Source organism: Wasmannia auropunctata, unplaced genomic scaffold, assembly GCF_000956235.1.
Source record: "Wasmannia auropunctata unplaced genomic scaffold, wasmannia.A_1.0 LD336036.1, whole genome shotgun sequence".
Classification (NCBI taxonomy): domain Eukaryota; kingdom Metazoa; phylum Arthropoda; class Insecta; order Hymenoptera; family Formicidae; genus Wasmannia; species Wasmannia auropunctata.
The window spans coordinates 1,067,478-1,090,595 of record NW_012026854.1 but is presented as its reverse complement, the minus strand read 5'-3'; the positions used below and the strand labels follow the sequence as shown (position 1 = coordinate 1,090,595).

The 23,118-nt window shown below is 42.2% G+C and overlaps 1 protein-coding gene across 1 annotated transcript in view; it reads left to right on the top strand.

Annotated features, from left to right (window-relative positions):
* LOC105452206 (protein rhomboid) overlaps window positions 1-23,118 on the top strand; it is a 374,736-nt gene that overhangs the window by 134,387 nt on the left and 217,231 nt on the right. The window lies entirely within an intron of this gene.

Genomic DNA, 23,118 nt, shown 5'->3' with positions numbered 1-23,118 from the left:
CGCTCTCTCTCTCTCTCTCTCTCTCTCTCTCTCTCTCTCTCTCTCTCTCTCTCTCTCCGTATCTCTTTTCTCCTGATATCATATGTAATCATATACAAGGCGCCTTTTTTTTAATCTTGGATTTATATATTCTATTTTATACAAAAAGAGAAAAAAGAAGACAACAGACGTGCCAATAATTACAAGTTAAATTTTTGATCTTTCAACGTGATTATTAAAATTTTGACGAATAAACGAACGAAATGTCATCTTCAAAATATCTCGCGCGTAGAATAGTCAGAACTTGAGAAGATATTCCCAAGGATTGCAAATCTTACTTAAAGTCAAAAAGATTGAAAAATTCCTATAATCCTACATTCTGATTTTAAGATGCGCGACCTCGAGTTCAAACGCCCCGTGCACTTTGCGTTAAAAAGGAGCGTGTACGCGAGTCGGTAGTCGGTAGCCGAGAGAGTAAAAGAGAGTGGCAGAAAGATGATCGAAGAAGTGCACGGGAGGAGCTCAAGGCGCACGTACGCGGAGACGTGATTCCGTCACCTGCGCGCGCGACCCGCCGCGCCATGTAAATCGCGGTGGCGGCGGCGGCGGCGGCGGCGAAACCGGCGAAAGAAAGGTCGACGAACGGCGGCCCTTGTCAATGGGCGCTCAATGGACGCCGGACATTACTTTCCCAGGCGCGAAACGAGAGACGGAGGGAGAGAAAGAGGGACCCGACGCGACGACTCCGGCGCGCGCCGGCCTACGTCCGGGCGCGCGCCCGTCGCGAGTGGGATAAAACGTGTGCAACCGTACACGCGCGATTCTCATGGTAGGTAGGCAAGCGTATGCGCGGGCGTACGCGTGTATGTATGTATGTATGTATGTATGTGCACGGACAGGAGGAGCCGGGTCTTACCTGCCCCTGCCACAGAGTCGAGACGCGGCGCGGAGGTGACTCATCGCCGAGAAACGTGCATAATATCGCATGACCGGGCTCCGGGGCCCGTACTGTCCCTCTCTGCTGAGTAGCACACGGGGTGTCCGCGAAAAACCCGAGCCGAAAGAAATGCTCCTCAGCCCGGGAGGATGTATTAAATTATTCCTGTCCATTAAGTGTCAACATTCTGTACTCGATTCCGATAGTTTTCTAGACCTATATAGATATTCCATTTTATCTATTATCGCTCTGAATCCTAAATGGATTTCAATGACATATGGTATCAAACCGGACAAGAATTAAGAATTGAAATGTAAATTTACAAACGTCTGGATCCTTCTTTTGTTGAATTTTTCATTTCAATTATTAGTAATTTATCAAAGACTCTTCGGCACCGCCCTGTATGAATGTACGTCGCACTCCACCCACGTGCAATCTAAACCTTCGTATACGTCTCTTGGTATTCAACCGGTCTGTCGCGTCGCCATCGACAAAAATCCAACGTGACTGCAGATCGATAATGCCATTGTGCAATAGGGTATCTATGGCCTACGTATTCGATTACAAAGTGCAACTTGTGTCTTTGATACAATCGATGGATAGCTAGATCGGTTTCCTATACCCGTTCCGGTGACCGTTTTATATCTGCAGCGCTGTTAAACAGAACCACCTTTTGTTATATTCCGTTGCATCATAAATATACTTAATTAATTGCAAGACTTCCGTGTATGTAAAAAAAAAATAATGCGAAATAGTCACTGTTGCGATATTAATACTATAACCAGCGATAAAAACAAGGCGTTTCAGCGTATTGCCGCGGCATCCGCATATTATCGGGTACTGACATAAACGCTCCACGTATATAGAAAGCGATGCGAAACACATAAAATTAGAGAGGCTTATACGTTCCCCAGACAGCGATGTCATAAAGTGGCGCACGGCCGACATAAAACGGGACGATCGTCGCGTTCCCGTTCGACGGCGCTATCCGCGCATCGTCGTCGTCGTCGTCGTCGTCGTCGTCGCGTGAGGGAACGCTCGCGATTCGACGGCGACGAGCGTAAGTATGCGCGTTACGGCGGTACTTCGTTTCCGGAGGAGCCGAGAGGCCTCGCCTTCCGCGGGAAGTCGCGTGGGTACGTGGGATATACGTGAAACGAAATAAGAAACGTACGTCGACACACCGACGCCGCTGCCGCCGCCGTTGCCGCCGCCTCCCCCGCGTTTCTTCCCTTCGCGCCGGCCGCTACCACGAGTTATGACTTCATGCTCGGGTGCACCCACGATTTATGAAGCTTGAGATCGAGGAGTCGAAAGTGCCGGGATGCACGGGGCTACGTACGTATACGTATATCGACGACATGCAACGGTCATAGAACGCTTAGTCCGATCCGACGGTTCTCCAGCGTGTACCATGTAGCAAAACTTGAGAACGACGCGAATGAAGTTTTGAAATTTTTGCAATGCGATATATGAAAGTTCTAAAATTTTCTTTTCTCTCTTTGCTTGTCTTTTCTAGACGAGAAAAGTAAAAAGAGTAAAATTAAGAATTGGTTCCTAATAATTATATTCCGATGTATATCAAGCATTTTTCTTCAGTCCGATAGTATAATAGGTATAATACTTTAGAAAATTTTTATAACAGTATATCGTCATAAAATAATCGTCGCTGCTTGTTAAATTACTTAACCTTGCGCCGAAATTACACGACTGCGAAGCTTAACAAGTGAATTAACAGGTCTGGAACAATTTATCGAGTTACGCATGACGTGTGCGCATTAATTCCGCCTTAATAAATTTCGTTTCGCAATATACACGAAGTCAGAATCGGCGCTTTCTGCACTACGACTTTTTTCTTTGTTTTTCGCAAGAATGCGAAAATTACATTTGCGAGCGCGTGGATGGTGATTCCCGATCTGTTTCCCAGTTGCGAAGATCGATAAGCAAATAGCGCGCAAGGTGCAACAATGTATATATATATATATATATGTGTGTGTATGTGCACGGTACGTGCAACCGGTAATAAATAACGATTAGCGTGGCGCTAGACGGCCGAAGACCTGCGAAATTGGTCTTTCCACGGCACGAAAGCGAAACCCGATGTATCTTCGTTTGCCACCAGATTGGTAAGGGGCCGGTAAGGATCAGAGTTGTTTGTCTTCCATCTTCCGAGCAACACGATTACCACGCTTGTTGCGAGCGGGAAACAAAGCAAACGCCATTCGCGAACCGATCGTCACGTTTGCCGTTTGCAATATACCCTCGGCCGGCCGAGTGAACGGAAAGAAAACGTGCAATTATCCTTCCCCTCCCATCCTGGGTGAATCGTCCGCGATAATTAATTAGTGACGTACGCCGTGATTTCTTATTCTTGTATCGGCTCCGCAATTAAGGCGGTACCTCAAAAAAATGGTTTTAACAATACGCGAATTTTGAAATAAAACGAGGAAGAAACTATGTAACGGATAAGATAAACGGAAGATATTTCTTATAATATAAGTACCGCATCAAAAACAAGATAGATTTATCTGAAATATAGACAGTTTTATCATAAAACATTGACAGATCGATAATGAATCAACCGAAAATTAAGATAGAAACGGTTGATCTCGATGTCAGTGATTTTTCAAGCTATCTAAATGCATATTTACGACATAATAAGCTTGTCACGGTGAGCAACATTGTCACTGTTGCGCCGAGCATTATTCCGGAATATTATTCTAAATTATCCTTCCGCTTTACGGCTTAATAATAGGACACAGAAACAGGAAGGCGGGCTGGGGGCGAAAGAGAAACGCAGTGGACGAAGAGAGAGGGAGAGAGAGAGAAGAGAATGAGATGGAATATGCCTTAGCTCGTGCAACGTGCTTTAATTAAACGGGATACGTTAGACGATGTAACCGCTGTGAACCGCCACGGTATGTACGCTTATTAAGATAAAACAAGCAATTACCGGAGCGCAGAGGTCAATCCCTTTCCTTCTCTCTCTCTCTCTCTCTCTCTCTCTCTCTCTCTCTCTTTCTCTCCCCTCAACCCCTCTCTCTTTGGTCTCCTTCTCTCTCACACCTTGCGCGGTTTCTGGGATACTTTCGTCACGTCTCACGGATAAAAGTAAAATTCTCTCCGGTTACTCCATTTAGCTTTATCCGTGAATCGTGGTTTGTTATTAAGTCGTAAATTTAAACAACGCGGTAAATACATTACTGCCGACTTTTCCATTTTGCACATAATCGTCATATGTCCTGAGTGTAATCCTGCTACCAGATAAATGAATAGATAAATAGATTCATTCAAACTGTGGAATAAATTTCATGCAAACTATGAGAGAGATTATAAACCAAGTAATGTACCTCACAAACGGGTATAACTGTGAATGTAATAATTAAAATTTGTGCATAATTAAGTATGAGTTCGTCATAAAAACACGTTTGTAATATCCTTAGTCGTGCTATAAATAAAATAAAATGTAAGGTTAGTCCAGGATTAATAATCAATAAAATAAAAATTACTATGTTGATTTATATAATCATGCCTAATATCGCAAGTCTTTCACATGCAGAAAGATTGAGACTTTTTGGTAACTATGTTAATGGGCGTAATGATAACACCAGGAAATTGTTAATAGGAGCGGCAAACTCGTTTGAGAGTGCACGTTCAGACCGAGTCATTCAATTACATCCACCGGGTAACCACTTTAACTTCAACGACGGAAGTGCGTAGGTGCGACGAGTTTCTAGGAACGACGAAGTCACTGCGCTTCTCGGATTGGCGGCATCAAACCACTCGTGCCGACTAAAGATAATTTAGCAGCAGGAACGACCTATTATTTATTATGCTGAAGTATCTGAATGATGATCTTCGTTCGAGCAGACGATTTCGATTGTATTGCCACAAGATCATATCGCTTCTATGTATCTTATTACAACGCATTATTATAATAATTATAATACCCATAAGAATAAATAAAAGTTGATTGTAAAGCGAATAGTGATTGAATTCGTGACGGCAATGTTCCCTGCGATTTTTTTTTAATAAGTAAATTCGTTTGCAAACAAGCCGATTTTGCCGAATTCGTTAATGTCTAAAGGTGGACGTTAATAAGTGACGAAGGATCGTCGTTCCAAGGAATTATTCGCTTTAATGCGCCGCGGGAACACGCGCTCGTAGCAATATTGTTTTAATTATACATCGTCGTCTATGAATACGAAACGCGAGCGGACACGAGACAGGATAACTTATAACTCGCGCTTGATTACAACACACCTACGCGCGGCCGCTAATCCGTATCCGCATTAACAACCCAATTTGCAACTAGCTTGCTTTGCGCGCCGCATACGCGCGCGCGCGCGCGCACGTACGCGAGGGGATACAGTATAGGGAAGGGCCGCAGCGGCGCCGATCTCTCTCTCTCTCTCTCTCTCTCTCTCTCTCTCTCTCTCTCGTCGTCCAGGATATCTCGGACGTGCTCCGCGAAACGCGAATTTCGTGCGCGTCCCGACGTAACTCCCGTGTAGTCCTTCGTGCGTGCATTGTTAATACGTGCGCGGCGACGCAACGTGGCGCGCGGGACGTGGTGCAACCTGCGAGCGATCCCCAATCTGCGACGGGAGTTTACGTATTACCTGACGAATATATACGCGGTCATAACTTCTTCCTCGTCTCGTGCGCGATCCTCCCTTTACACCGCCTTTAGTAAACCCTCTCTCGCGCCGTCACTCGATGGCGCCGCGAGGAAATTGGCTGCAGTCACGTGCCCCACATTTCCGCGTCCGGAAATACCGGGCGCATCTCGCCGGGCAGTGTACACTGTACACTCTACCCGAGTGTAACGTCGTTTCAACGTCGATGCCCTCTCCTCCCCCCCCCCCGGCGGTTCATCGCGCGGGTCCGCGCGAATCGTCGACCGGCCAACGCGCAGCTTCTTCCCTCCTTTTTTGGCACGACCGCGGCGCCCGCTTGCATACGCTCGTAATACACCGTATAAACAATAATAATGCTAAACAATAATAATTCCTCGAGCCGCTGTGCCTCCTCGCCCGACGACGACGCTCTCGCGTTCATCGTCATCCGTCGCGCGAATTACTCACGCGACGCGATAAAAACGGAGCCCGACTTGATTAGAGCCGTGGATAAGCCGGGGCTCTTTAATCGAGACGACAATAGTTACGAGGTGCACATTGTCGATGGGCGTTTCCACAGCTTTCCGCGAGTTGAATACGACAGTTCTCCGCAAATGCATCTAGGTATATCGTCCAATTCGGGCTTCTACCACATCTTCTGCTTGCGTAACGATTTTAGTTCGAACAAGAGAGAGAAAGAGAGAGAGAGAGAGAAGCGGTTATATCCACTGAGAATATCTGTAGAATTGAACGAATAGAGACATCTTTGACAGAGATGAACGAGTTTCCAGTAATGAAATCAGCAAAACTGTTAGTTATTAGGGTTTAACGATTCTATAACGATTCTTCTAAACGAATATATTCTCCCTTTTTCAACATTTTATCAAAATAGCTGTCGATTTTATATATCGTATTAAAAGATCATTTACATCCATTTACAGCGTTTCCGCGATACGTCTAATCGTCCTAATGGAGAATGCACCCATCGTTAAACGATGTTACGACGTTAGTCCGATACGTGGCCTACTGCAGTGCGCGCATAGTATGTATATACACGATGTAATACGTCTAATATTGCAGGTATACACGGCTGTGTACCAACACATTGCGTTTTACATAAAGCAACCTAGCTCGCGGCTTCCGCGCATAGCAATTCCGTTTCGCGCTTGCGTTCGTGCATCCCCTTCCTGTTCCTCCGCCTGCACATTGCCCGACTCCCCCCGTGCTCCGCGTCCTGGCTCCCATTCATCATGCACGGGCCTCAACATTGACGCATGGACGTCTGCAGGGGCAACGCCGCCGCCGCCGCCGCGCCGCGCCGTAGCGAGTCACGACGCGCCACACCATGACGCTCATTCATAGCGCGGCCACGCGCACAATTGCGGCGTATGCACGCGTGCGAGGCGACCGACCGCGAAAAGGAAGAGTGGCTGGCGGTCGACGGGGCGCGGAGGGGGTGAGACGGCGAGCGAGCCGTCTCGAAGCCGGTCAGAAATAGCGAGAAAGAACAAAGAGATCGCGCGCCCCGAGAGCTGAGGCTGTCTCCTCTCTCTTTAGCGCGCGCCCGCCTTTTGCCCGGCTGTTTCGGCTGTTGCATTTCGCGGCCCCCTTTGGCGCGCCGAATTTCTTTTCTCGCTCAAAGGCGCACCGAAGAAATACACCGTCGCGATCTAGTTCCGTTTCGGAACGCGGAGAAAGAGAGAGAGAGAGAGAGAGAGAGAGAGAGAGAGAGAGAGACGCGTAAAAATAAATTACGCCCGTGTTTCATCGCGGCCGATATTTACACGCTCGACGAATTTCGGATGTTTTCACGATGAAAACCGCACGTGTTGCGCGTGGTGAATATCACAAAAGATCATGAACGAGGCACATTCGCGAACCGGATGTAGAATTCGGACATTCTACCGCCCGCCGCTTCGACCTATTTGTCAGCAAAAAGAGTAACGAGAAGTTTCGATTGATATAAAAACATGTTAATTTTAAATATATACGTATTACTGATCTAATTTATATTTTATTTTCTATTATTATAAGAATCTGAAATATTATATTTCTATGTTCCGAAAATTTCTCATCCCACCGTTGACTCGTAGTTATATCACGATACTCTATAGATATAAATTTTTATCAAACGGATCGTGTATCGAGCTATAATACGAGCTATAATACCATCGTGTATCGATGGTATAATACGGGCAATAGCGTCGATTCTCTCGCGTTACCCTTAAGATATTCCGTGCACAACCGCGCAAAATAAAAGCCTATTGGCTCGTGTTCGTCTGGCATGCGCCGAACATTCGGACGTTTACCCCATTTTCAGCATAGCGAGAGAAGACCGCACACCCCGAAGCGATGCGGTACATAAACGAGATAGCTGGGACGCGTGGCGCAGCTCGGGTTACGATTTGAAACGCTGAGACAGAAATTCTTCGAAATTACGCGGAAATGCTGGTGTAACTAGCTGGTATATAATTCGCGAGTTAATTCTAGCGTGTATCGGGGCGCTTTGAATCGCGCTGCGTGAAAAAAAATCTCATTCTATCGTCATACGCTCCTCTTTACCATCCAGCAAAAATTCCTCCAGGCGCCTAATTTTTCCTCCGCTCGTGAGAAACGTATTTCCGTAAGAAAGATGTAACTCGTAAAGCGTGGAAGATAAGAGTCTCGCGCGAGAGCTGCATTCGTGACGGAATAAAGATGAAGTAAAAACGGAAGCGAATGGGCGAATTGCTTTTTTTTTTTAATTTTCTTTTAGGTGAACTAAAGTGCGAGATCTGCAGGATTCGTTTTTTAAATACTAAATTGTTATTTTGTCTGTAAAAAATATTTCTTTTAATTTATACGCCTGTATTCATCCCCTTCCTGTCTCCCTAAAAAATATATTATCTTTATCCGAGGATGTTTCTATGTTCGCCGAAAATAATAGAACGCGTTAATCTCGCTAATTGATACCGGTATCTTATCAGCGCTTTCAAGCGGTGATGCTAAATGGAAATATATTTCGCCGGGCCGGACACGCATACACATCCCACAAAATCCGCGCGACGCGATCTATAAATAAACATCGTACGTCGGTTTGTCGCTTGTGAAGTGCCGCGACGTAAAAATACACCTACTAGGAGGGTACGCGAGCGTCGCCGCAACCGTGGCGGCCGACGCGATACTCAATGGCACGATAGTAGCATGTATGGCGGCCTTTTTTTTACCATGCTACTCGAGCAAAGTTACGGCCGTCCGAAAATAAACTGCGGAAGGTTTGATTAACTCGTTCGACTTTCCACCGAATACTTTCCCTCGCCTCTTTCGGAGTAGCTAACGCGTATGGAAAAAGCAAGTCGATTACGCCGCCGTGATATAATTGACTCGGTGATATTGAAGAATATTTTAACATATTTTTTTATAATATTCCCCTTTTTGTTATCGTCGAGAGCTTTAAATTAATGTCAGAAGTTCTGACACACTGATGCGAAACGATGGAAAAAGCGAATACAACAATGTGCGGATAAATTTCACGATTATACATTTCGTTTTAAGTTTACTTAGTATTAATTAGCGCATTAAATTTTTCTGCAGTCCGTACGATTTTATATTGAAATTTATCATAAGACCGGACATCAGATTGCTTTTCGATGACTACAGCATTCGCCCGAAAAATTGCTCGCCGATTGCAATACTCGAGGCTGTATTTTCTGGATATAGTATTCGATCTGCAAATACCATCTCTGGAAAACAATATGCCTATAGTGCATTCTCGAGAGGCGAGCCGCAATATGGAATATTGAGTTTGGGCGAGCCAATCGAGAAGTTCCACTCGTGAAACGGGACTGATTCTGTGTGTGCCCTACTCGAGTAATTCCCAATCGCAGGTCTTCGACCTCTTTTAGGATTGGATTTGTTCGAGAGGTTCGCGGTCTTCGATCTATCAAAAATGTCTTTAAAAGATAGATAAGCGAGCGAAAATTGAAAATGGAAAAATCATCATTCGTATGCGATTGCGCCACGATATTGTACTAAATATAAATTCAGTTTTTACAGTGATACTAAACTATGTATATCGAAACGAAGTTTCCAATGTTCACGTAACTCTTCAATATTTATATATCTGTAGAAAATATATCTTGTTTTATATTACAAATGCATTTGCCAAAATGTATTTGCATCTCTCGTTTTAAAATGGAAATAGGATTCATACAGTTAATACGAAACACAATAATATGCGAGAAGATACAATTGCTACTAAACTAATTTATGAAAAATGGCATTTCCGAAAATAAAGGAAAAATACATATCGATGTTTACAATAAATGAGAAACATTATCCATAACACCGGCGGAAATGTCAAAACAAAATACGAGAAAGAGAAGGAAAGAGAAGGTAATGTCAGCGTAAAATACATTTAAAAAATAACAAACCATCGAAATGATATATTGATATTGTTTCAAAACTACCGTTTTTTTCATTATAATTTTTAAATTGATGTGGAAATAAACGCGAAAGAACAGAAATGTAGAATTGCGAATGCGATATAAAATGGGGTGTTCACGTGATGCAAATTAAGTTAAAATCGTGAAAAAAAAAACACAGAAAAGTGATGTATTCTTTAAGATATTACAGGATGAATTATCCATATCACCCGATGTTCGCGCGTCGTTTACGTGGCATTTTCGTTTTACGATTTTTCCGCACTCTACGCGACCAGTTATATTTTAACGATATCGCGGCGCGTTTCTTTCTCTTTGTCGCGCCATAAAAAAATATTATTAAATATCGAGCGACGAGGAAAAGAAAAATAGAGAGAAAGAAAAAGGTAAAGCGTGGCGGCGCCAACCGGGTAGATATTGCAATGAACTTTGGCCTATCGATCCCGAATATCCCCCCTAACTGCATATTATATTATGCGCGTTTCTTTTTTCAGATACTTTGCATGACTATCTCGATCTATACCTATTCTCGGTTTGCCATTGCAATCAAAATCGTTGAGATTCCACAAAATATACACGATAATTAATTTTCTAAATCTACGCTTTCTATCTCAATATTTTATGAATGCTATATAACTCTACAAATGTCAAATAAACATCTGAAAAATTTAAAGACGCTTTTGCTTAAAAATTTTTACATAGAATTTTTAGATTATATCTGTTAATTGAATTTTATACATTTATTAAAACGAATTCGTATAAATGATGTAAGCTAAAAAAATTTGGATCATGTATTTCAAGATAATGTCATAGAAGATTTAAAAATTATTCTCAGCCTCTGAAAGGGATACGTTAAAGTATATCGGGATAATTCTGAAATATATCACCTATTCGTCGTACCTTGCGAAAATTTTATACTCGAGGATTCTCATTTCTCAAGCCCTCGCTCCTTTCCGGCGAGCATTGACGTACATTTTATTTTCGAACAAAACGCCTTCGCAGTAGATATATTTACTCTTGCCAAATATATTCATCAGACAACGCGTAAAAAAGCGAGGGCCTTCCAACACATTTCCGTAGCGTCCAGAAAAATCCGTTCAGCGGGGCAGCGTGAGAAATGGCGCCGGCGTTTCCTCCCCCGTTCGCGCTATGAATGTCCTTTGCCGGTGAGTGAATCAAAAGGATCATATCACGCCTCCCACGCTGGTTTTTCACCGACGGATCCGGATTATTAGGTGGACGAAAAATGCGTCGATGGCGTGGGCCGTTGCGTGAAAAACGAGCCTTCGGACGATGATCCGGTATATTGATCGTTACAAATAACGCTCGCGCAGGGGGCAAAGCGAAGGAAGAAGAGGGCGCGGAGGATTACCCCTTTTATATCATGCCATTAATATTCTCTTCATGAATCTTACGAGTTCCGAGCTTTCTCGGAAGGGGTACAAACGAAACGCTTTGTTTTTGGACGAAGAATCTCGTGACGATAAATGATGGACTATGTAACGGATTGTATCCTCGTGAACTTTTATTACATCGAATTATAACTTTATTAAACATCAATAGTGAAATCGCACAATCTACATATGTGAAATGAATAGACCAAAATATTCGTCGACGCGATATGTTCAAAATTTAGGATTTAATTATTACTTAATTAACAGAGAGCTTTATTGATTTAATTTATTATAAATTCAATAAAACTTCTGAAACGAAAAATTACTGCTCTCTATTATCTTTTATATCTTTAGTAATTGGCGTGGAAGGCGTGATGTGGCCCTAATAAAATATACGATATGATTCACAAGTACCTTCAAAATTTTATTTCGGAGTCTTGATATTTTTTCCCAGTATTCGAAGTGCCTTAAGATTTATAAATGTTGTTGCTTATTTATAAAGTCTGTCGCTATATTTTATGCAGAGAGAAAGTGCCAACTCTCGCATTAAGCGAGGGCCGCGTGGATTAACCCACTCACGTCCCTTGCGCCCTAAGCTATTAATATTACTTTTTACAAATCCCAAACCGTACCGATCTCGTCTCTCGCTGATAGCCAGGGTCGATAGCACGTCGAACGAGGATCTTTGCATGGGCCGGGGATGTCACAACGCTTAATCATCTACCAGGTTTCTTCTTCTTCTCTCTCTCTCTCTCTCTCTCTCTCTCCTCTCTCGCTTCTCTCTATTCCCGAATTCACTTTACCTATTCAATAAGCTTCTTGTTATCGATTGGCAGTCAATACCGCCACTCGTCCCGAAACGCGTGTCACGTTTAGTGAATCCGGCTTCTGGCCAGATTAGATTTAGACTAACAATAAGTTGTTTGAGCTTCTTATTCTCTTCATATTATCGCTGCTCTTATACTCTTAATAATAATGTTGCTTTATTCACGGTTAAGAAAAATGACACTTAACTTTAAAGAAAATGAAATATTTAACTACCAGTTATATTACAGTTTAAAAAATATTTAGAGAAAATCAAGCTTTGAAAATAAAAATCGGATTACAATTCTTATATTGTCGTAATCCTTTTTTCGCGTGACATCCCATGATTAGTGACGATATACCGAAAATCCGCTGCCACCGCGATAGCTTGCCTTTCAGCCTCTCGAGGGATCTCCGCGAGTTTACCGAATGTCGCATGGTCACAGGTCCTCCCCTCCGCGTGTGTCTCTCTCCCTCCGCTCCTCTTTATAATTCCATTAAAAGGAAACTTGGAAATTTCCCCAGAGACTCGTCACTCTCGGTAACTTTCTGTTTCGCGCGCTCTCACACGAGAAGCAGTACGTACGTCCGTAGGGGAGACACACGACCTCGGGAGAAAGCCTCTCGTTGTCTGTACGAGATGCCGGTTGCACCGAATAAATATCGAGCGTAACGCGCACTACCGACCCTAACTTTCGCGACGAGAGATGTGTGAGCCGTTCAGAGGTTCGTTCTGGGACCGATCGCGAACTTGTATGCATACAAATGGGCGCAGTGTTAAATTCGTCACCCTATATCGTGTGACGCCTGTTGAAAACTCTCCTACGTAATTTTTACATAGCGTGTTGCGAATTATTTGCTATATACATTCTGTGACAAGATCATTGAAAAAATAATCTAAGCGAATCAATATATATTATATTATAAATTATAATTAGATATACGTAATGTATATACGGATAGTAGCTTATTAGTTCATTTTAGACAAATAGGGGCTATGTGTTTTACAATTAGTTCTTCGATTAATTATCGTATTATTGTAATTATTATCAATCTTAAACAAAGAATTTTTATGAAATTGAGTACGAGCCCTGATATACTGATTGAGTAGGGTGCATGCCCTAGATATTTGTGCCAAGATAACTCTACATACCTCTATCTGTCTATTTCCTTCCGATAACCTATCTTACTATCGCAATTAAATCGATATACGGCAAGACGGGTGATTATTCGTGGAGATCGAGAATCTCTTCGGGAACGGTAATTGCAGATTAGAACGGGGCGCGTGCCGCGCGGGAACGCATAAAACGCGAAGTGGATTTAACGCCCAGACAACTTTGCACTATAAATGCTAATGGGCCGGGCCCGCAGTTAGTTAACCACCCCGAGCTCGTAGTTCGACGCGTCTTTGCTTAGAGCGACGATGGGGAACGAGGGGAGGGGAAGGGCGGAAGGGATCTTCTCGTTCTCCTCGGAAACTGGGCTCGGGGTTAGGTAAACTCCGGAATCCGAAGTGTCTGCGCGGAAGCGACGGCGAGTGCCGCGAAAGGATTTGCACGTGTTCTCTCGCGTGTCGCAGATGTAATCGCCCCGACCCGACCGCCTTGAATGCTATCAAATGCGCGAATGTTATCGGGAGTACCAGTCGCATGCATGGAGCTTATATTATGAGAGAAATACGTGACGGGGTATTATCGCGGGAGTCCGATGAAAGAATGTTCATTGCGCGTTTTAAGAGAAATCTCTTCTGGTTTTTGCAAATACATTTAAAAAATGATTAATCTCAAAAATATATCTATAGTCTTTCTCTGTATCATTTTTTTCCTCTCTTTTTCCTCTTCGCGTCCTCATCTTTTTATTTTTCCTATTCTTTCTTCCCTTTTTTTGCTCTTGGTTGTTGGATTTTGTCGCGCTCGACAGGATGCAGTATACTACGCAATACAGATAATATTTTGTTTCTTAATCATGATCATTTTGAATTGATCATATTACATATATACATATATTACATATATTTTGATACATATATTATTTGATTAATTACATATATTTAATTGCCTTTCCTTCTATATAAATGTGAATAGAAATCCACCCATTTATATTGTCTTACTGTCTTTTTACTTTAACTGCCAGATGCTGATCATTCGCGGATAATCTACTGTTATCGCGAGGCGCAGCCATCAACAACAGATCATGACATCTGTTGTTGATAATATTCATGGTTGATGATAATGGTTCACGCCTCGCAATAACAGTAGATTATTTGCGAGTCCTTTATCTCTGACTGATTCCTGTTTAATCAATGCCAAATTAATCGATGCCAGAGAGCATCAATGTTTGACGTTACGGCAGATCCAGCAATTTCTTCTTCTTCTTCTTTTTTTGATGGTGTCTGTTACCAGACGAAAGTCAATCCGGCCAAACAGATCCAACGACTTCCGACTTACTCGACGAATGTCAGTCGACGAGAACGAAAATCCGCTTTCAAATCAGGAATGCTGCCGTATCTGATGCAAAAGCGTGCTTTCGTGTTCATCGACATGCGAAAAACACCAACGTCCAAAAAGAGCGTGCAGAGCTGACCTTTCAGCGCGGCCATATGCAGACACGTCATTCTGCCACTGCCGGGAATGCACGCGTCCACATTGTCAGGGTAATTCTTCAGGAATTCCTGTGTAACGTCTCCCGCGCTTCTAACTATTGCGTCCAACAGTCATTTCCGCCACTTCAACTATATCACGAGAACAAATTGCTGTGTAAAACAAGACGGTCTTGTTTTATACGCAGCAGCATATATAAAATCAATCTTCTTTTGGCAAAATAAGTAAAATATTTATAATTCGTATTAATATGAAAAACCAAAAAATAAGTAAAAGCCAACGAGTAATTTATTAAGGGTCGTCAACACATTCTGTGTCGACGTAGATCCAGCGTGGGTCATCATTGATTTACGTTAAACTTTCCGTTCAAGTCATTCTTATGAAAATAATTTTTGTAATTTTTAATGAAATAAGTTATGAAACATACATCATTTTACTTAACAAATATAATTAATACAAGTAAAAATACCATGGGTAATTGATGACTCACGCAGTGTGATCAAAAACTCAAGTGACAAATCACTTGAAATTGGTGCGGCATAGAACGCACCAATTTCGTTAAGAAATGCCATTGCCCTGTTTGTCATCGCCATTGAGATGTTGCCTATCTCGTACGTGACTTTAAATTACTCAATTGGTCGGACATAGGTACTTTACAAGACATTTTCTTAATGTATTGTCAGACAATTTCATATATATTTAATAAAATTGTCAATTTAATAATAATAAAATTAGCGTAATCGAACACAACGTACGTTTATAAAATTATTTTTCAAGATAATCTGAAAAGAAATACAAATATAGGAGGTCCTAAATTGCAGAAATAATATTTCATGGGAATAAACCTTTTATTGATTAATAATTTTGCGAAGTGGACAAAATTTGAGCTCCTTTTAATTATCAATAGCGATCTCAAACCGTAATGTCGCGTCTCTGATGATCAGAAATCCAAAAAATATCGAGAAAAGGAGAAGTAAAGTAGCGATCTCCAGCGTTCTAGTAGGGTTTAAATAGGCTCTGCGAATATACGCGTACACTGACGTATTGCGTAAGCACTTGCCCGCAAGGCGGGAAATAGGGTGGTCGAGTGCGTGTGTAATCTTCCGCAGGTGCGCGAGACGGAAGACAATGGCGCATTAACCCAATGCTTGGCGTAGTGTGCGTGCGTGTCTGTGCCTCTGTGCATGTCAAGATGCCTCCAATGGGAGAGCGCATCCACTCACGCTCATTGTCAAGTCGGGTGCCGTTACCATTGTGCCGGGCTGCGTTGCGTACTCACGCTCTGTCGCGTTTCGCGTGTCTACGCGCGTGTCCCACTGTCCGTCGCGTGGCGTCGCGTGACAATTTCGGCGGTGTATATCGTGGCTATTATACGCGAGCAGGAGCGAATACGCGCCTGTCCCGTACGTTGATTTCGGTTCCACCGCGGTATAACGTCGTCGACACGCAGCGTCTACGTTCTGTTAATAAGCTTCGTTTCTTATCCACCAGTGAATTATTTAATGTCAGAAATTAGAATCTAGTAACATATTAGATCGATAATGCAATGGCAAAGAATGATAGTAAAGATAGTTTTGACAATCGTAACACAATACAACATTTGTTTTATATTAATATCTTGTCTGTTATATAAAAGAAGATTGCGCGTATACATCGTGGAAGCGTTTCTACGTTACTTCCAATAAGCACTAGAATAAGCTGTTCGTTATACTTGAGAAACGCGTAAAGTTAGCGAGAGAAGCACCAACGCGAAACTGTCGTCTTCAATAGCGAAAGAGTTAAGTGTCATACTTAGCGAACTTGCTGAACAAATACGCCGCTGGTTGCGCACGTCGTGGCGACAAATTTGCCGTTTGTTTATTTGCGGATGTCAAGCCGGCGAACCGGAAGTTAAGCGAACGGAGAACGAATTTCGTCTAACTTTCGCTAACAAGAGGAATTCCGCAGATTTCCTCTTTCTTTTCTCCTCTCTCTCTCTGTTCCTCTCCCCTCTCCTGCTCTCTTCCCCTCCCCTCTCTCTCTTTCTCTCTCTTATATTTCTGTCAACAACGCAGACTTTCTTACGGAGGTCTAACGATGCAGATTTGAGTGAGTCGCATACAAAAAGTCCGAGGTCCCGAGTTCTTCCGTCGGTTCTCTTAATGACGCAGACTCTAAAAACGTCTACTAATAAGATGCCATCTTATTACTTCCCTTCTTGCCCGAGATCTCTCTGCCCGTTGCAGAGCTCAAAAATAAAATGTTTCCGACATTGGTTGGAGATAAACTAAGCCCCTTTATAATATAAATTATGTGACATTTATTATTTCTGCATACATCTAATTTTAATTTATTAATGAATAATACGCTTGACATTTGTACTTGTGTGATGTCAGAGTGACATCGTACTTCCTCTAAAATATAAAAGTAATATCAAATTAAAAGCACGACGATACATTACATTAAGCGAAAATTAACAAAGTTATACAACTCATCATTGCATGTAATTTACGAAGAGACGCGTGGATAACGGGTAAAAAAATGTATTCATTTGTAATTATTTTTCGTAATTTTTCTAGGATTCTGAAAAATTGCGTGAAATCATTAATATACATACATCTGTACGACCTAATTATCTAAAATATATACGTCCGTTAATTATAATTTATTGATCGGACTTAATTTAAAATAAAATCATTTTTTCTTTAATCCACATTTTTTACTCATATATGTTCTCTCTCATTTTCTCGATTTTGTATCAGTCCGGACTTAACTCGCCCCTCGAAGAAAAGTACGAGAATACGTCGCAATGCGGCTCGAATGAGGCTCCGAACGAGTTCGTTCTCGCAGTCAGGTAGAACCTTTCGCGGCTACCTGTCAGAGGGTTAGCTAATGAAAGAGCAACGACGTCTCGCGTTAATGGCCAGGATTTATCCCCGAGATAATCTCTCATACAACGTGGCAATGTACGAAGGGACACGCGATTGTTCCTCACGACACGCCCACACGATACTATTTCGAATCCGTTGATTTATACGAAGGCAATCCGAATTTCTTTCGCAGCTTCGCTAAAATTAGAGGATCTAATCTTAAAAAGAGTGCGCGAAAGAAAGTATGAAATGTATAAACGTAATTTTTAACCTTTTAGACTTAGCCTTAAAGAATTATTTTCTTCAATTATGTTTTTATTCTGCTTTTTTTTTCTTTTTAAGTAAGGGAAACTTTTCTTTTTAACTGCGGAAAAAATGCTGCTTTTAAATTTTCCCCGAGACACCACTTTTACTCTGGAATATCTCATTTTATATTCTCGTCTAATCGATCTATTTTCATTATGCTGGTTTTTTAATTTATAGATTTTCCTTGAATCTTTCTTTAAATAGTATACATTTTTCTTACCTTTTTACGTATAATAAACTTTTTTACCTTTTAAAGAACGTGAATATGTGAGTATTTTTCGTAAAATGAAATTTTCTGTTGTGTAATAGAATATAATACGGAATAAAATATCAATGTAACGGTTTTTACTGATTTCAAGATAAGAGAATTTATAATGTTAATAAATTATATTAAATATATGATGTAAGATCATAAGATAAAATGTAGTAAAATATCGAAAATTTATTTTAAATGATCATTTCGTTGTAAAAGCGTTGTTAATGGAGAAATATTGACAATGAAAGTTGAAACTAGAATCTATTAGTCTGTGCCGTAATATTTACTTTACATTTCGGTTAATGGATCGATTGCAGGAGTGTCACGTGGCTCCTAATTATCGGTTTCCATCCTCGAACTGTATTAATCCGACTTCGATTAGAACTTTGAGCAAAGTTAGAGAAAGTTTGCGATCGACGAGGTCGATTATACGTACGATCGGAGGGAAGCTTGAGGCACAATGTACACCGTCTGTTCTCGTTAAATTGGCTTATAACAAATATATGTGCACCTCCATAACGGCTAATGTCCGCTGCTAACTGCTGGGCCCTCGTATGTACCAGCCTGCGTCAACCAAGTTCCAAAATAGCGTGCAATTTTAACGTTACTGTCTTAAGGAACACATTAATCAATTAATATTATTTTCTAGCAGTTCAACATTCAAATGAATGTCTTTCTACAGTAAATAGCTTGCAAGAGAGATTTATATATTTCGTACATTTTCTTATCCTTCTATCAATATGTTGCAAAATATAATTGATAAACTAATAAGTGTATATTCTAAATATTCTAATATTTTGTGTGTGGAGAGAGAAAGAAAGAGAGAACAAATATTATTATTAATATGCTAAAAAAAAAAATAAGCAAATGTATGCGGTTTGTAAGCATTTATACAATATATAATTGCAAATATAGATATCCTCAAAATAACATCTGTTTCGCACCAATTTGCACTTGTGACTCTAAGGCACTTTAATCCGACCGTTGGTCGCAATTGGAACAAAGTTGTACGGACATGAAATGTCATCGGCGACTAGCGAGACAAATCTATGTTAGATCCCACTGGCCACCTGTTTCTCTCTCTTCCCCTCCGTCTCCTCTCCCCTTCTCTATCTGTCTGTCTCTCTTTCTCTCCGTTTCTCACGACAACTAATTCAACCATATATTTCAAGCACCCAACTCGCGCAGCCAGCCATCGCCATGCTACACGGCGGTCGCGATGTAACACGCGCGCTGTCGTAGTAGTTTTCTCCATTAAATGCCCCCACATTCATAATGCTGAAGATCTGCATAGTCGGCATGGTAAATGTCGCTGCCTCAAATCTGCGCCCGTTTCTCTTCCTCGTCTCCGCCAGCGCGGCTTGTTTACTCGCTGTCACCTTCCGTTTCGTTTTAAGCGATTTCTCACGCGCCCTGACTAAACGGATGGTAACCGATTAAGGAGTACCGCGCGCACCGAGAAACATTCCGGCGATGAGAAATAGACTGCCGGGAGACAACGATACGGTGGTAAAATGAGCGTCCGTGATTAGCGTCGACAGAGAAAGAAACTACTCATCTATTTCATTTCGAATAAATTATCCGTATAAAGTCAAATAGTATTCGAAGACAGGGAAAAGTAGCAAATTTGAGATTTTTACGTACATACAGATGACTCATGTTATTTTACGCGTTAATTGGATAAGAGAGATTTGCTTTTAATCCGAAAATACAGAGTACAAAACCTAGTTAAAGAATTTCAATTTATTCGTATAATTGCTGCTTGTTTCCCCCAGAGATAACTATTTGTGAAAAATTCGAGGGGCATTACGTGCGCTTCCTCTCGAGCCGGCGTGTCGTCGGTGATTAAAATGCATACACACCATCCCCGCCGATTCTCATTCAACGCCGGAGGCTGGCCTTCGCGCGGCGCGATAGAGAATACACGAGAAGTGCCTGCGTGCCATATCGCGTCGCTCTCTTTCTCATAATTGAATTACCGCGTTTCGATTTCTGCCGTGCTGCTATACGCACGATGATATCGGTTATCGGTTTTCAATTCTTTCGTTTCCATCCGCGCGCGCTCGGCGCCGTTCTCCATCGTCGCGTCCTCCCCCGCGTTCAGATGCGTTCCTCCGCTCTCGGTATCGATGCCATCTCGTGCCGCTAGAAAAATGATGTTTCATCCTTGTATAGACACGGTCTCGTTCACGGACGTGCGGCGTGAATGGAGACACCAGCTTGGTCCGTTTATAATTTCACGCGGTGAATACATCAGTTCAGAGTGGTATTATTCGTTTCGCGAAGGGCCGCGGACAGACTGTGGACGCTCTCGAGAAAGGGATATCTCACCGGGGAGGCGAGAGAAAGCGAGTATTCGCGTTAATGAAGGAGATAATGGATAGTAATGCTGATGAGGTTTAACATAACCGCTCTTTCTCTCTCTCTTTCTCTCTTTCTCGTCATGCCTCTCCCTCTATGGACATTGTAATTTATCCGGCCGCTGTTTTCTACGAGCGCGAGCGAGCGGCGGTACGGCGAATGATTGATGAAACTTTATTCGGTGGCTTTCCGAGCCGCGGAGTTAAAGCAGATATTTATAATGGAGTTAGTGAAACGCGCGCAGTTTCACCGCCGCCGCGCGGTTTTGATATTAATGTAACGCGGCGGTCGTTTGAATTTATGAACCACTCCCGCTCTTTCATAAAGCGCAATTAGGAACCGCCGGACTTTTCTTCGAACACGTTCGGCTGGAAGGAGATACAAATGCAAAATTGTTTCGCCTCGTCGCGAAACATGAACGTATACGTATGTATATACGTGTGCGTTTTCTCGTATTCGACATATCGGAAAGCGATTAAGTGACCCGTTTTATTTATAAGCAACGAATTAAATTTGAACTTTTTATTTTTGCTGGTATCCGTAAATAACTACGTTTATCAATACTTACAAATTTTCTATAAATTTAGATTTCTCAAGAGACAAGAGGCGAAAGAATATTTCCTGTTTCTGAGACATTATCAGCGCAAGCACTTCTTATCTCTTGCTCGGTCTGGCGTTCTTAAGACGCGCTCGCGTTCTTTCATCCTGCAGCTCCTATTTCCTTCAACTTTGACATATTTCTCCGTTGGCTACGTCGGCGAGCGTACATTTCTACACACTCGCTCGACTGATTTCGTTGAGCGTGGAAGTAACCATAGAAGCCTCTCCGGCGTGTGCTCGTCGGGCCCTTCGCCAGAATGCTCTTCCCTCTCCGACCGTACGTGCCGTGGGATCCAAATATTTGGACACCGCGTGGGATCATCGGCATTCATCGCGGGCGTCTTAAAGCGCTTCTTGCAGGAAGGAAGAAAGAGATGCAGGCAGGCAAGTAGGAAGGAAGGAAGGAAGGAAGGAAGGAAGGAAGGAACGAACGAAGTAAGTTCGTTCCTACGAACGACTTCTACTACTATTGACTCATAATACGGCAGTGCGCCGGAAAGAACCCTCGGGTTTGAATAATCGAATGGATCCTTCTGCATTTATTTCACCGTCGGAATAATAGCCTGCCCGCGGCTGGAATAAAGAAGTAATGGTTTCGCCGATACCGCCGTCCCGCGCTACCGTCCCCGTCGAATCGGAGCATCTTGTTCGTCCATTACCGGCATTTCGTCGTAAATAATCGTGAGAAACGTTGCTTACGTCGAAATACTCGTCGCGGCGTAAAAAAAAAAAAAAAACACTGACGCGAAAAAATTTTTCTTCCCTCTCTTTCGTTGACGCTGCCGCCCGGTAGGGCGTTGGTGAAAATTTAACGACTCATCCACGCGATAAAGACGAGCTCGACCTGAAATAAGGATGAAACTGCGGGAAGCAAAGCAGCCTCTCTGTTAAGAATGCACGCGTGCGATCTTTCGATGGATTCTCCATTTTTAATCCAGCCACTCAGGTCAAGAGAGCCCGCGCCCCTAAACTATTCATGCGCAAACACGCAATACGGAATGTTGCGAGTATTCAATATTTAAATACTATACTTGGCGAGCAAGCGAGCAAGCAGGGGTTGGCAGAGACGAGTGAGAAACGAAAAGCGAAGTCTGAAAATTAAGCTGGGCCTTCAGGAAAACGCGACGTTGCGATATTTCGAAACAAGGAAAAATTTAAAATATATATCTCCCCCGACTTTCAATGTCCTCCTACATTTCCCAACTACTTAATGTTATTCTTTTGCTTTAGTTTTACTTCTCTAAATTTTTATAAAATAAAAAATTTAACGAGTTTTCTTTCTTCTTATGTTACCAAAGCCAAATAATTCTTCCAGAAAATTGAGACGAATGGCAAGTCGGTACGAAGGAATCAACTAGGAAAGATGGAAGCAAGAAACCGCACTTTTGCCACGCGGTTTCGTGCCGAGAGATCCAGACGATCCAATAAATAAATAAATAAATGTCTAAAACCCTTTGCGCTTTGCGTGAAAAAGTTATATGTATATCGTGGTGCGTCGGCTTATATTCCAAAGAATGTAATCATTGATCGTCTTTCTCTCTCTCCCCCTCCCCTCTCTCTCTTCGCTGCAATGCGACGAGTTGTTTATGATACAGAAAGAAAGAAGCTTTCTGCAAATAGGTATCTGCATATTGCTAGTACGATGTGCATGTATTGCACGTCGTCCCATTTATATTTGTCGTGTAACACCTACAAGTTAAACAAATTTTAACTCCTAACCAGGGATGCACTTCGATACCTTTTGCAGCCACTGGCTGCAAGTGGAGGAGGTAGGCGCTCGCGCGCCTCATGCAGCTCTTATCCCGAGAAAAAAATCTGAAAAATATGAGATATTTAACATATTAATATAATTATTTTGAAATAAATATTTTGAACTATCAAATTAAAATCACTTATTATTAAAATATTAGATGAATAGATATAAAAATTACAGACGTAGAATCGGAGACACAAGAATTAAAGATACAAAATTAGATCGTTATCTAAATACAT